Source organism: Hemitrygon akajei, chromosome 2, assembly GCF_048418815.1.
Source record: "Hemitrygon akajei chromosome 2, sHemAka1.3, whole genome shotgun sequence".
NCBI lineage: Eukaryota > Metazoa > Chordata > Chondrichthyes > Myliobatiformes > Dasyatidae > Hemitrygon > Hemitrygon akajei.
The window spans coordinates 191,211,297-191,227,814 of record NC_133125.1 but is presented as its reverse complement, the minus strand read 5'-3'; positions in this window follow the sequence as shown (position 1 = coordinate 191,227,814).

The window sequence follows — 16,518 nt, the reverse complement described above, 5'->3', positions numbered from 1 at the left end:
CCGTGGCAACAGTGTTAGACAGCCTCATGTATTCACAGCCCGGGCAAGGGTTGTACCTTCCTTCCAAGAAACAAGCAAGAATCTGAGTTTTGAACTTGAACACAGAGTCTTTCTTGTGTAGTCAAATCTGCTCAAAGCCTCACCGGCACCAGCCTACCCGCCATGAAAGACATTTATACAGAAAGGAGCCAGAAAAGGGCCAGTAACGTCATGAAGGATCCCACCCACCCACGGACTGATTGTCCCACTCCCATCAGGGAGGAGGCTATGCATCATCGACACCAGGATCACCAGACTCAAACACAGTTACTTTCCCCAAGCAGTAAGTCTGATCAACACCTCCACCCCCCAAACACCACTACCTTATCATTTCCGGTCCTTATGGACATGCATTCAATGTCTGTATACAAGCTGTCTTTTATTTATATTCATTGTGTTGTTATTATTCTTCTTTATCTTAGTTTTTTTTGTGCTGAATGGTCTCAGGAGTAACAATTATTTTGTTCTCCTTTACACTTGTGCACTGGAAATGACATTTTGCGATGCTGCAGAAGACCGTTGAGCCTATCAGGTCCATCCTAGACCCCTATAGAATGCTCTCCTTCTCGTTATTCGCCCGTATCCTGACACACTGCTGATTTCCACATCCTAGCCACAGTCCATTCACACTTCGGTCACCCAGCGTCACGAAGGGGTAACCTACCAACAAGTATTTCAGATGCCAGACGTAATGAGAGGCACAAGGGGGAAGCCGTGGTCACACAGAGAACTACAAATGATCTTTAGGAGGTCAAATGTGAGGGGAAAGTATGCTGGATGGCAGGAACTTTAATTGTACTGAATAGTCACCACCAGACCTACCCCACTGCCCTGGAATTCCTTCACAAACCTCCCCCTGAGGTGGAATGCCCTCAGAATTGTCCCTGTATGGAGGAGCTCCCTCAGTACTGTCCCTCTGAGGTGGAGATCCCTTAGTACAGACCCTCTGAGGTGAGCTGCATCAGTCAGCTCCTTTGAGCTAGAGATCCATCAATATCATTCCTCTCTGGTAGAGATCCCTCTGTTGTGGAGCTTCCTCACTACCATCCCTCTGTGTTGGAGCTCCTTCAGTACCATATTACTGCGGTGGTGCTCCCTCAATATCATCCCTCTGTGATAGATACCGCCTGTGTGTGGTGGAAATCCCTCAAAATGGTCCCTTGGTGGACCTCCTTGAGTATCGCCATTCTGTGGTTGCAGAAGGTTGTAAACTCAACCAGTTTCATCATGGGCACTAGACTCCCCACCATCCAGGGCATCTTCCAAAGGTGATACTGTACCTCAGAAAGGCAGCATCCATCATTAAGGACCCCCATCACCAGAACACAGCCTCTTCTCATTGCTACCATCAAAGAGAAGCTTGATGACACAAATTCAACATATTAAAAACAGCACATGGTGAGAAATTTGTTGTTTTACGGCAACAGTACAGTGAGATACATCCATTACAAAAAGAAATACACTCAGAGGCCACTTTATTATGTACAGGAGGCACCTAATAAAGTGGGCATGGAGTGTATGTTTGTGGTCTTCTGCTGCTGAAGCCCATCACTTCAAAGTTCGATGTGCTGTGTGTTCAGAGACACTCTTCTGCACACTACTGTTGTGACGCATGGTTATTTGAGTTGCTGTTGCCTCCTGTCAGCTTGAACCAATCTGGCCATTCTCCTCTGACCTCTCTCATTAACAGGGCCCTCAGAACTGCCACTCACTGTTTTTTTTTTGTCTTTCACACCATTCTCTGTAAACTCTAGAGACTGTTGTGTGCAAAAAAAGCAGGAGATCAGCAGTTTCTGAGATACTCAGAACATCCCATCTGGCACCAGCAATCATTTCTGAGGAAATTACTTCTTTGAGGAAATAACAAGAAAGATAGACAAAGGAGAAATAATGGATGTTGTATTCTTTGATTCTCAGAACACCTTTCACAAGGTGCAGCACGAGGCTGCTTAAGAGCTCATAGTATTACAGGAAGGATGCTAGACTAGATAGAGTATTGACTGATTGACAGGAGGCAAAGAGTGGGAATAAAGGGAGCCTTTTCTGGTTGGCTGCCACTGACTCGTGGTGTTCCACGGGGTAAGTGTTGGGACCATTTTATATGTCACTGACTTGGATGACAAAATTGATGGCTTTGTGGCTAAGTTTGCAGATGATACGAAGATAGGTGGAGGGCAGGTAGTGTTGAGGAAGCAGGGAATCTGCAGAAGAACTTCGACAGATTAGGAGAATGGATAAAGAAATGGCAGATGGAATACAGAGTCGGGAAGTGTATGGTCAAGCACTCTGGTAGATGAAACAAAAGCATAGACTATTTTCTAAACAAGCAGAAAATTCAACAGCCAGAGGAGCAAAGGGTCTTGGAAGTAATCATGCAGGATACCCTAAAGGTTAACTTGCAGGTTGCATCAGTGATGAGGAAGGTAAATGTTAGCGTCCATTTCAAGAAGACTAGAATTTGAAAGCAAGGATGTAATGCTGAGGCTTTACAAGTCACTGGTGAGTCCTCACTTGGAGTACTGTGAGCAGTTTTCGGCCCCTTACTTGAATTTGAATTTATTTAAATCTTACAACAATCCCACCACAGGAGGGAGTAAAAATCTTTTCATTATGACTCTGTCACAATACACAGACATGTGAATTTATAAGTCTAATGGCTTGTAGAAAGAAGCTGTCCTGTTGGTTCTGGTTTTTACACCCTGGTCCCATTTGCCAGCCTGAAGCAGCTGAAACAGATTATGGTTGGGGTGACTGGTGTCCCCAGTGATCTTCCAGACCTTCTTTCTGCATCTGCTGCTGTAAATGTCCTCAATGGAGGGAAGTTCACATCCACAGATGTGCTGGGCTGTCCATACCACTCTCTGCAGTGCCCAGCAATCAAGGTTGGTACAGTTCCCATACCAGACGGCGGTACAGCCAGTCAGGATTCTCTCAATGGTGTTCCTGTAGAAGGTCTTGAGGATTTAGGGGCCCATGCCGAACTCTTCAGTTGCCTGTTGTGCTTTTTTTTAAACCACACAGCCAGTGTGTACAGTCCAGGTGAGATCTTCAGTGATGTGTATACCAACGAACTTGAAACTACTCACCCTCTCAACTGCGATCCCATTGATGGTGATTGGGGTGAGTCTGTCCCTATTCCTCCTGTAAACCACAGTCAGCTCTCTTGTTTTTTGAGGGGGGGCATTGAGGGAGAGGTTGTTACCTTGGCAGCACTGTGTCAGAGATGAGTGCTGACATTGGAGAGGGTTCAGAGGAGGTTCTCGAGAATGAAAGGGTTATCATACGGAGAGCATTTGATGCCTCTGGGCCTGCTCTCATTGGAATTTAGAAGGGTGAGGGGTGTCTCACTGAAACCTATCAACTCTTGAAAGACCAAGACAGAGTGGATGTGGAGAGGATGTTTCCTATCGTGAAGGAATCCAGGAGCAGAGGGCCTAGCCTCAGAATAGAGGGACGTCCATTTAGAACGAAGATGAGGAGGAATGTTTTTTGCCAGAGGGTGGTGAATGTGGGGAATTCATTGCCAGCCTGTGGAGGCCAAGTCATTGGGTGTATTTAAGACCCAGGTTGACAGGTTCTTCATTAGTCAAGGCATGAAGAGTTAAGGGAAGGCGGCTGGAGAATGGGCTTGAAAGGTAAAATGGAGCAGCCAATATGGAATGCTAGAGCTGACTAATTGGACTGAATGACCTCATTCTGCTCCTATATTCTATGGTCTTTATGATCTTATGGTCAAAGTCACTTAGACCACATTTCTTACGCATTCTGATGTTTGGTCTGAACAACAACTGAACCTCTTGACCGTGTCTGTGTACTTTTATGCATTGAGTTGCTGCCATGTGATTAGTTGCTTTAGTGAGCAGGTGTACAGGTGTACAGGTGTACAGGTGTACAGGTGTACCTAATAAGGTGGCCACTGTGTGCACCGTACGTCAGTGAAAATAAGTCTAATTGTGATTCTGATTCACAGTGGAGTCAGTGGCTGAGACATAGTCAGTACTGGAATGTTGGAATTGTGGCATCCAATTAATATACAAGATCCCACAGGATGCCACGTGAAGATGAGATCTATTTAAGTGGGAATAGAGTAAATACTGGTCTCAGGACACAGCAGCAAACTCCCTGGTCTTGCCCTGGTTATATTTACATCCACTTGGGACAAAGACTCAGTTGAACCAATGCTTGAGCCCAGTTCATCACAGGCAAAGCCCTCCTCACACCTCAAGGACAGCTGCCACGAGTAAGCAGCATTCGTCATCAAGGACACCCTCCATCCAGGCCATGGTCTCTCGCCTTGCTGCTGCCATTGGGTAGGACGTACACATCACCAGGAACAGGAACTGTTATTACCCCACAACCATCACACTCCTAAACTGGCAAGGATAACTTATCTTACCTCAACTGATTTTACAACCTATAGAGTCACATTCAAGGTCTCTTTGCAACTCATGTTTTCAGTATTAGTTTTTCCTATTTGTACGGTTTGTCTTCTTTTGCACATTGGCTGTGTCAGTCTTTGTTTCTGTGTAGTTTTTCATATATTCTATTGTATTTCTTTATTTTCCTGTAAATGCCTGCAAGAAAATGAATCAGTAGGTTGTCTACACTAGCATATACATACTTTGATAGTGTCTATACTTTGTGCATTTGAAGGCAGCAGCTTGCCCTCACTTCCACACTCGGCGTGGATTCATTGTGGTGTCATGTACTCAAATCTCTGGAGAAAGGTTGGGAAGCACAAGATTATTCCAGAGACTGGGAGAGACAGGGACTATGCTCAATGAACTGCAGACACTTCCTGATATGTCACCACTGCGGCGGTGAGCTAGCGATAGGAGACAGGAGCCACATCAGTATGTCAAAAATTCTGTGTGCATGGCAAAGGGAGAGAAGTAGGGAGGGAGAAGAGGAGAGCAAGAGAGAGTGTGGGAGGGGGAGAGGGGGAAAGAGGGGGAGAGGGAGAGAGAGATAGAAAAGGGAAATTCATTTTCTTGCAGGCATTTATAGAAAAATAAATACAGTAGAATTTATTAAAAATTATACATAAACAAACACTGATAAACAGCCAATGTGTAAGAAGAAGACAAACTGTGAAAATAGAAATAATATCAAGAGAATGAGCTATAAAGAGTCCTGAAAGTGAGTCTGCAGGTCGTAGCACGAACAAGAGAAAATCTGCAGATGCTGGAAATCCGAGCAACACACATAAAATCCAGGACGAAGCGTCGACTGTACTTTTTTACACAGATGCTGCCTGGACTGCTGAGTTCCTCCAGCATTTTGTTTCTGTAGGTTGTAGAATCAGTTCAGAGCTGTAGTGAGTGAAGTTATCCACACCGGTTCGGGATTTTGATGGTTGTAAGAGAGAGACAGATACAGAGAGGAAGGGGGAATCCAGAGAGAGAGGGGAAAAGGGTAGAGGAGAGGAAGGGCAGAGAGAGGAAGAGAGCAGGGATAGAGAGTAGACAGAGGGAGGCAGTGATGGAGAGTGCAGAGAGAGAGAGGAGACAGAGATGGAAAGAGGGCTGGAGATTAGAGAGGACAGGGAGAGAAAGCAGAGTGAGGTCGAGATGGAGAGAGAGGAGGAGAGAGGGAGAACGGGGAGAAAGAGCAGATTTAGAGAGTAGTGAGAGAGGGCAGAGATGGAGAGAGAGGAGAGAGGCAGGACATAGAGGGGGCAGAGAGAGAATACAGAGTGAGAGAAATAAATAAGAGGGAGAGGGAGGGAGTGTGTGAGAGACAGACAGAGTGGGAGAGATGCACTGTGTTTCTCTGAACTGGGGCTCTCTGAAAGTCTAGAGCAAAGATTGAGGAAATGCCTCACAAGTCCTACCAAGGGAACACTTCACTACGTTTGCTCAGGGAGAGTCATAAGGCCTTAGCTTTCACAGGAGGAGAGCCTGTGGACACTCTATCCTGCATATCGAGACCCAGCAGATTCCTCCAGTTTACCCAGAACTCAAAACCAGACTACAAGCAGGAGCAACTGTGTGTGAAGGATTTGCTCCTCCACATCCTCGTCCCCTCCTCATGCCATTTTATATTACTGTATTCAGATAGAGTGCGGAACAGGCCCTGCCAACCCAATGAGCCACAACGTACAGTAACCCGAGTTAACTCTAGCCTAATCACGGGACAATTTACAATGATCAATTAACCTATCAACCTGTACGTCTTTGGACTGTGGGAGGAAACCAGAGCACACGGAGGAAACCATGAGCTCATCTGAGAACATAGAAACTCCTTAGAGACGGCACCAGAATTGAACTTCCATCTCTGGAACACCCCAATCTATAATAGCATTACACTAACCACTACACTACCGTGTCTGACAGCAGATCCCCATGTTCTACTGAGCCTCACCGTTACTGGCAAGGCAGCAAGGTTTCATTGTAACCAGAGACAATAGTGCCTGAGACTGGTTCAATTCTACTTTGGAGGCTGAGAGATATCACAGACAGACAGGGAGCGTTGCAGAGTATAGTCCCAATACACTATGCCTGCCCCAGAGTAGGCTTTTAGGAATCGTGGCTCCCACACTGATTGACCATTTACCGGCATGGCAACATAGTTTTACATGACTCTCCATGACTGCATGAGTTTCCTGCAGGTGCTCCATATTCCCATATTCCAAAGAGGTATGGGTTAGGGTTAGTAAGTTATGAACATGCTACATTAGTGTCAGAAACGTAGTGACACCTGTGGGCTAGCCCCAGAACAATGGCATTGGCTATTGTTGCAAATGATGAGTCTCACTGCATGTTTCGATGTACGTAACAAATAAAGCTAATTTTAACCTTAAATCTTCAATCTTAAATCAAACATCATAATCCTAACCACTAAAGTGAACAGTTCGATCATTATTGGACCGTAAAGTATAGGAGCACAATTAGGCCATTTGGCCCATCAAGTCTGTTCCACCATACAATCATGGCTGATCCTTCTCTCCTCTCCTCAACCCCACACCCCAGGCTTCTCCCTATAACCTTTGATGCCATGTCCATGGCACCTTGTCAAAGGCTTTCTGACAGTCCAAATATATAACATCCATTACACCCCCTTTATCTATCCTACTTGTAATCTTATCAAAGAATTCCTGCAGGTTCATAAAGCAATACTTTCCCTTAAGGTGCTGGCTTTGTCCTATCTTGTCTATCTATGCACTGTGGACTTCTTCTTTTGTTCTAATTATGTATAATTTATATATTATTTTAGTCATACAGCATGGAAACAGGGCCTTCGGCCTAATGTATCATGTGGAGCCAGGTAGTGCCATCTGGCCACATTTGTCCCATAGCCTTCCAAATCTCTTCCATCCATGGACTTATGCAGATGTGGTTTAAATGATGTTCATATGCCCATCTCAACCACTGTTTTTACCAGCTCTTGCCAAATATGTACCAACCTTTATGTGAAGAAGCTGCCCGACATCCCTTGTAAATCTCTCACCTCTGACCTTAAACCTGTACCCTCTTGTTTCTAGCACCCCCACCCTGGGAAAAAGCCTATGTGCTTTCACCCTGTCTGTGGCCCTCTGTCGGGTCATCCTTTAGTCTCTTACGTCCCAGGGGATAATGTCCCAGTCTATACAATTCTCAGATCCATCCATTCACACTTACAGAGGAACGTGTTGACCTGACCATTTGCATTTACATCAACAGTGATGAAGTGTTTTGAGAGACTGGTGATGAAACATCAGTTCCTGCCTGGGAGGCAACTTGGATCTGCTCCAATTTGCCTACTGGAGCAAAATCTCATTGGCTCGTCACTCAATCCTGGAACATAGATGCATACATCAGGATGCTCTTTATCGACTACAGCTCAGCATTCAATATCATCATCCCCTCAAAACTAATTAACCAAGACCTTAGCCTCAAACTTGGATCCAGGCTTTCCTCACTTGCAGTTCGGATTGGCATCAAAATCTCCTCCACAATGTCCATCAGCACAGGTCCACCGTTATACTGTGTTCTTAGCCCCCTGCCCTACTCACTTTACACTTATGACTGTGTGGCTAAGCACTGCTCCAATGCCATATTCAAGCTTACTGATGACACCACTGTCGTAGGCCAAATCAAAAGTGGTGATGAATCAGCATATAGGAGGGAGATTGAAAATATGTCATAAAAAAAACCTCTCATTCAGTGTCAGCAGGACCAAGGAGCTGATAGTAGACTTCAGAAGAGGAAAATCAGAGGCCTGTGAGCCAGTCCTCATAGGAGGATCAGAAGTAAATAGGGTCAGCAGTTTTAAAATCCTAGGAATTACTATTTCAGAGAACCTACCACAGACCCAACATGTAAGCACGGCAATGTCTCTACAAAAGGTAGTGGATTCAGCCCAGTAAATCACCGGTAAAATCCTCCCAACCATTGAGCACATCTACATGCATCACCCATCATCAAAAGTCCTCACCAAGATCATGCCCTTTTCTCACTGGTACCATCAGGTAGAAGGTACAAGAGCCTCAGGACTTGCACCACCAGTTTCAACATTTACTACCCCTCAACTATCAGGCTTTTGAACAAAAGGGGATAACTACACTCATTTGCTCCATCATTGAAATGTTCAGGCAACCAAAGATCTCACTTTTTAAGGAATCTTTATCTCGTTATCTCATTATTTATTGTGATTTATTTATATTTGCATTTGAATCAGAATCAGAATCAGGTTTATTATCACCGGCATGTGTCATGAAATTTGTTAACTTAGCAGCAGCAGTTCAATGCAATACATAATATAGAAGGAAAACAACTAAAAATTAAATAATAATAAATAAATAAATTACAGTATACATATATTGAATAGATTAAAAATCATGCAAAAAAACAGAAACAATATATATTAAAAAGGTAAGGTAGTGTTCGAAGGGTTTAAATCTGGCGGGAGGAGTTATTAAGATTTGTACAGTTTATTGTCTCCTACACTCTGCTTGATCTTTCACTGATCCTGTTATAGTTACTATTCTATAGATTTGCTGAGTATGCCCACAGGAAAATGAATCGCAGGGTTGTATGTGGTGACATAAATGTGCTTTGATAATAAATTTATTTTGAATTCTACAGTACCATGCAAAAGTCTTAGGCACATATATATAGCTAGGATGCCTGTGACTTGCACATTACTGTAGTGTTTTATGCATTGCACTGAACTGCTGCTGCAATAAAAAACAAATTTCATGACCGATGTGAGTGATGATAAACCAGATTCTGATATGGGTCTCTATTGTGGACTGAGAGTGGGAAGAGGACAGGGAGATGGGAATTGGGGTGGGGAAAAGGTAAAGGGAGAGGGAGGGAGTGTGTAGCACCAGAGAGACATTCTGTAATGATCAGTAAACCGGTTATTTGGAATCAAATAAGCTTACGTTGGTGTCTCAGGGATGGGTGTGTCTGCACCTGTGCCACCCCCTCCCCACCCCACCCCCAGCACACTTTCTCTGCCACCTGGTGTGTGTGTGTGTGTGTGTGTGCGCGCGCGCCTAAGACTTTTGTTCAACACTGTACGTGGAAACATACAGCAAAATGAGTCATAGAAGCATAGAAAACCCACAGCACAATGCAGGCCCTTCGGCCCACAATGCTGTGCCCAACATGTACCTAGGTTTACCCATAGCCCATTTTTCTAAGTCGTTTACATTAACGACCAACCCAGTCCAAGGATATGCTGGGGGCAGCCCACAAGCGTAATGCATTTCTGACGTTAATGACCAACCCAGTTCGAGGATGTGCTGGCGACAGCCTGCAAGTTTCACCAGGATATCTGGCACCAACATAACGTGCCCCCAGTGTTCTGCAGAACAACACAAGCAACAATAAAATAAGCCCCTTTCCCACGCGCACGCTCTCTCTCTCTCACTCACACACACACACACACACACACACACACACACACACACACACACACACACACACACACACACACACACACACACACACACACACACACACACACCACCCCTCCAAACCGAGGGCGGGCAGGCCCCCACCGGGACTCAGATGTCAGGCCTCCGACCTCTAGACAAGCTAACGCAGAGGCTATTGCATTGCACAAATACCAAAGTCCCCATCGTTGTCTCTACACTGCAGACTCTGCAGCACCTCACTGGGCCGTGCGAAGTCCGCACGTGGGAATTAGAGATCCCCACTGATCAGAACGGAGACAGTCGAGACCTCACATGGTACAAGCAGCATTGCAAACCTCACTACTTATACCTCTTTTCACACTACTTCTCGAAGGGAGTAGGGAAGGGAGGGGGGAGAGGGGACGAAGGAGGGAGGAAGTGGGAGAAAGGGAGAGGGGGAGGGGAAAGTGAGGAAGCGAGAGGAGATGGGGAGAGGGGGAAATGGGAGGGGGAGATGAGAGAGGGAGAGCAAAGGGGGAGGAGGAAGGGAGAGGGGAAGGACTCTCACTCAGTTTATTAGGGACAGCTGCTCATTAATGCAAAAATCTCCTCAGCCAATCACATACCAGCAACGTATAAAAGCATTAGGGTTAGGGTTAGGGTTAGACATGGTCAAGAGGTTCAGTTGTTGTTCAGGCCAAACATTAGAATGTGGAAGAAATGTGACTATGGAATAATTGTTAGTGTCAGACTGAATGGTTTGAGTGTCTCCTGGGATTTTCACACACAACAGTCTCTGGAGTTTACAGAGAATGATGCAAAAAACAAACAAAAAAAAGTGCAGTTGTGTGCGGGAGAAAAAACGCCCTGTTAGTGAGAGAGGTCAGAGGAGAATGGCCAGACTGCTTCAAGCTGACAGGAAGGCGACAGTAACTCAAATAACCACGCGTTACAGAACAGCATGTCTGAACACACAGCGCGTCAAACCGTGAAGAGGCTGGGCTTCAGCAGCAGGAGTGACTGCTTTATTACCTTGTACGTAATGAAGTGGCCACTGAGTGTGTTTCTTTTTGTAATGTATGTTATGTGATACACATTATTACGTATCACAGCCGTAAAACAAGTTTCACACGGTTTGCCAGTGATAATGAACCTGATTCTGATTCGGAGAACCATCACCTCCCAAGCCTGGAGACTGCCGCTGGCCAATACAACTTTCCTATTGGTTAAGCAGGTTTACCTGATTGGTGGAGCAGACTGTGACATCACGTAGCTGAGACTGGCTACGCGGGCCCTTCCTCTGCAACTGCAGACCCACACAAAGCCAGTTGCAAAGGGACACTAACAAATCATCAACCCACCAACAGTAAGTCATGGTACAGACTTTACATGTTTTTAAAGAAATCTGTCAATTCCATAACTGAAATAGTGGGCAGGAGAATCAAGTTCAAGTTTATTGGCATCTGACTGTCCATATATACAACCAAACGAAACAACGTTCCTGCAGACCATGGTGCACCCATAAAACATAAATCACACACTGCGCAGAAACGAAACACTAACACAAATAAGTAAACAGTAAACTAGCTGTCTGAGTGACGAGGCCTCGGTGGCAGGTTATTCATCAGTCTCAGAGCCTGAGGGAAGAAGCTGTTACCCAGTCACTCAATCCTAGTCCTGGTGTTCAGAGAGATTGTGGGATGGGTGGTGGGGATCCTCAGCATAGCTTCAGGCTCTCCGCCTGCAACGTGGCCGGTAGATGTCACAAATGGGGGAAATCCCACTGATCCTCCCAGCAGCTTTTGACCAGACCCAGAAACAGACGTAAGCAGACTCCGACTGAGATTTACTCATCATATGTTCATCAAAACATACAGTGAAACAAGTGTATCAACAATTAAACACAATGATAGAGGAACTCAGCAGGTCAGGCAGCATCTATGGAGAGGAATAAAGAGTTTGATATTACGTGCTGGAGGTCAGTCCACAAATTCCAGCACCAACATAGCGCACCCACAATGTTCAGCAGAGTAATCTGATTGAACTTAAAATGCTTAACAGATTTCAGAGCACCTTTGTAGAATGGATTTTTAAACCACACTGAGATACTGAGATTACATAACCAGCGGCAGTAGTAGACAAAAGCCATCTGTCTGAGCAATTAATTCAACAAGTTTCCTGCAATCTCTCCTCGGTAACCAGTAATTAAACGCGGCCTTGTTTGACGTGTGCCCACACCCACCAAGATATAATACCAAAGAGAAAAGGACAGGTGGTCGCAGACTACAGCAAAGAGAAATATAAAAGGAAGAAATTGCCAGGATTCACGTACCTGCCTTTGATCAGGGGCTGCCCCTGTACCTTGGTGGGTGAAGAACAAAGATCTCTGGATCTGACGCAACTGCCCAACTGGCACAGGGTGCCCTGGAAGCCCAGACGCCTCCGCACACCTGCTTACATTTACAGGGCCCGGGCAGACTATTGGCTGCTGGAAGGTCTCTCGAGATCAGCCGGTGGCGGATGACACATTAGCAGGTAATTGTGCCTCGTGGGACATGTTGGGCTTGTTGGTGGGACTGGTTCGCCGGGGGAGGGTGATGGAGAACTGTGAACCGCGAATGATCAGAGCCGCCATGCTCTACAGTTTAACCGTTTTCGAACATCGTGGTCACTCAGAGATTTCACATCCCCCATGCCCCCATATGTCAGCTGGCACAGGGGTTAGCGTAACGCTACACTGCCAGCGACTGCAACTGCGGTTCAATTCCTGCCTCTGTCTGTAAGTTGATTTGACCGCATGGGTTTCCTCAAGGTGCCCTGGTGTCCTCCTACAATCCAGACATATGGGTTCGGTTTAGTGAACTGTGCGCAGGCAAAGTTGGCAGCTGAAATGTTGTGCCCCCAGCACATGATGTAAACGATGCATTTCAGGGTTTGTTTCAGTGCATATGTCACAAATAATGCTCATCTTTATCCTTATATCATCTTGAACGTGAGGCCCATTCTTCAAGAGGATGCTGGCAGATGCCTCACTCATTCCCATGACAATGTCGATAAGCTTGTATTTTACCAGAATGACACCCATTGGGGTGGAGGGGTGGGTGGAGAGGGGGTTATTGAATACTGTGAGATACCTGGTATGGAAATACCAATGCCCTTCAATAGAAAAGCCCACAGAAAGTAATAGATACAGGTAAAGCCCTCCTTACCATTGAGCGAGATAGCAGCATCCATCATCAGCAACCCCCACCATCCAGGCCATGCTCTCGTCTCACTGCTGCCACCATCAGGCAGGAGGTACAGGAGCCACCATCAGGAAGGAGGTACAGGAGCCTCAGGACTCACACGGTCAGGTTCAGGAACAGTTATTACCCCTCAACCATCAGGTTCTTCACTCACCCCATCACTGAACTGGTCCCACAACCTATGGACTCATTTTCAAGGACTCTCCATCTCATGTTCTCGATATTTATTGCTTATTTATTATTATTTCTTCTTTTTGCATTTGCACAGTGCTGTCCTTTGCAAACTGGTTGTTCGTCTTGTGTGTAGTTTTCACTGATTCTATTGTATTTACTGTGAATGCCCACAAGAAACTGGATCTCAGAATCAGAATCAGGTTTAATATCAGTGGCATTCGATGTGAAATTTGTTGTTATGTGGCAGCAGGACATCGCAAAAAATAATACAACTATTAATTAGTATATATAAAGGAGAAGTTAAATTAAATAGGTAGTACAAAAAGAGAGGGAACAAAATAGGTAGTACAAAAAGAGAGGGAACAAAATAGTGAGGCAGAGTTCATTGTCCATTCAGAAATGTGATGGCGGAGGTGAAGAAGCTGCTCCTGAAACGTTGACTGTGTCTTCAGGCTCCTGTACCTCCTCCTTGAGGCCAGCATTGAGAGCACATGTCTGGGTAATGGGGTGTCACCTTCCTGAGGCATCACCTTTTGAAGGTCTCCTTGATGCTGGGGAAGCTAGTGCCCATGATGGACCTGGCTGAGTTTACAACGCCGTGAAATATTTTCTGATCGTCCAAATCAGGACGGGCTGTTTATGTTGACATATACATACTTTGATAATAAATTTACTTTGAAATTTGAGAAGATAGACTCTCAGAATTGACTTGTCCTTTTGTCCATTGATATCAGAATCAAAGATAAAGTCTAGCTTTATCAGTCACGTGCAGGATGCCACAGGAGCAAAGCAGTTAGTGCAACACTGTTATAGTTTGGAGTGTTGGAGTTTGGAGTATGACTCCAGTGTCTCTGTAAGAAGTTAGAAACATAGAAACCAAGAAAGACTACAGCACAATACAGGCCCTTCAGCCTACAAAGCTGTGCCAAACATGTCCTTACCTTAGAAATTACCTAGGGTTACCCATAGCCCTCCATTTTTCTAAGCTCCATGTACCTGTCCAGTTAGTACGTCCTTCCCGTATGCACAAGTGTTTTCTTCCAGGTGGTCCAGTTTCTCCCGCATTCCAAACATGTACCGGTTAGTAGTTTAATTGCTCTTTGTAAGTTCATTAGGCTAGGATTAAATAAGTGGGTTCCTGGGCAGAGAGCTCACTGGGCTAGAAGGGCCTCTTACGCACTCTATCTCTAAATAAGTGAAAAATAAATATACAGCAAGCCATTAAAACCCGTGAGGAAAGGCACATCAATGACCAACACAGTGCAACGATATGCTGGCACCAGCATAATATGCCCACAACTTACTAACCCTAACTCACATGTCTTTGGAATGTGGAAGCACGGAGATCTCATGTAAAGGAGTGAGTCATTTCTGGTCATCTGTCTACATCAAAGTTATCAATAAGACTGAAAGAGTGCAGAGAAAATTCACAAGAATGCTGCCAGGATTTGATGACCTGAGTTATAGGAAAAGGTTGAATACTTTGTCGAACACCTCCACACCATCCACCACAAATGGGACTTCCTAGTGGCCAAACCTTTTAATTCCCATTCCCATTCCAACGTGTTAGTCCATGGCCTCCTCTTATGCCAAGATGAGGCCACCCTCAGGGTGGATGAGCAACACCTTATATTCCATCTGGAAGCCCAACAACCTTAGGGCATGAACATCATTTACCTCTTCTGATGAACAAACTTTCACCCACCTTCCTCTGTTCCCTACTCTGACCTTTTACTTCTTCTCTGCTGCCTATTACTTCCCCCAGGTCCCCTCCTCATTCCCTTCCTCCTGCGGTCCACTCTCCTCTCCTATCAGGTTATTTCTTCTCCAGCCCTGACCTTTCGCACCCACCTGGCTTCGCCTATCACCTTCCAGCTAGCCTCCTTCCCCTCCGCTCTCCATGATTTTTTATTCTGGCATCTTCCCCCTCCCTTCTCAGGCAGCATCCATGCAAACTGTTTACTCTTTCCATAGATGCTGCCTGACCTCCTGAGCTTCTCCAACATTTTGCATGTATTGCTTATGTTAGGACTTCATTCCCTGGAGTTTAGGAGATTGAGAAAAGATTTAATGGAGGTATACAAAATTATGAAGGATATAGATAGGGTAAATGCAAGCAGGCTTTTTCCACTGAAGTTAGGTGAGAGTCGAACTAGAGATCATGGTTACACACACAAAATGCTGGAGAATCTCAGCAGGTCAGGCAGTATCTATGGAGATTTCCAGTTGACATTTCGGGCTGAGACCATTCATCGGGACTGGAATAAAGGGTGAAGAAGCCAGAATAAGAAGGTGGTACGATGGAAGGGAGTAGGAGCTGAAAGGTGAGGGGTAAATGTTATAGGTTAAGGGTGAAGATTGAAATGTTTAAGGGGAACATGAGGGTGGTGAGAGTGGAAAGAGCTGCCAGTGGAAGTGATAGTTGCAGGTTTGATTGCAACGTTTAAGAGAAGTTTGGATAGGTACGTGAATGGGGGGAGTTCAGAATGATGGGACTAGGCAGAATAACAATTTGGCATGGACTAGATGGGCCAAAGGGCCTGTTTCTGACCTATAGTGCTCTACAACTCAATGACACCATTTAAAGTGAGGGAGATGGAGGGGGTTAAAGACAGAGTGGAGAAGGGAGAGCAGAGAGAAGTACTGTATAGGCAAAGAGGCAGAGAGTAAATGGAAGCAGGCAGGAAGGAGGGGGTCAGAGGGAATGAGGAGGGCTGAGAAGAGTTGGAAGGGGGTAGAGGGAGTATGGAGGGGCAGAAGAGGAGTGAGGGAGACAAAGGATGAGACACATTGGGAAGATGGAGGGGAAAGGGAGACCAGGGAGGTAGATGAGGTAGGTCTGGGAATGGGGAAGGGAGAGTGAACAAGGAAGCAATGAGATAGTGGGGCAGGAATAGCAGGCCACATAATAATCTCAGTCTAAAACCAGGAGAATGTGGATGAGGCCCTGTCTTCCTCACATTTCATCCTCAAGAGAAAAGCCCTAGCTTGCTCTCTAAACCAGGCAGCATCCTGGTAAATCTCCTCCGCACCCTGTTTAAAGCTTCCACATCCTTCCTGTAATGAGGCGATCAGAACTGAACACAATATTGAAAGTGTCGTGTAACCAAGGTTTTATAAAGCTGCAACATTACATCACGGCTCTTCAACTCAGTTCCTCGGTTAATGAAGGACTTCGTAACCAACCTATCAACCTCCGCTGCAACTCTGCGAGAC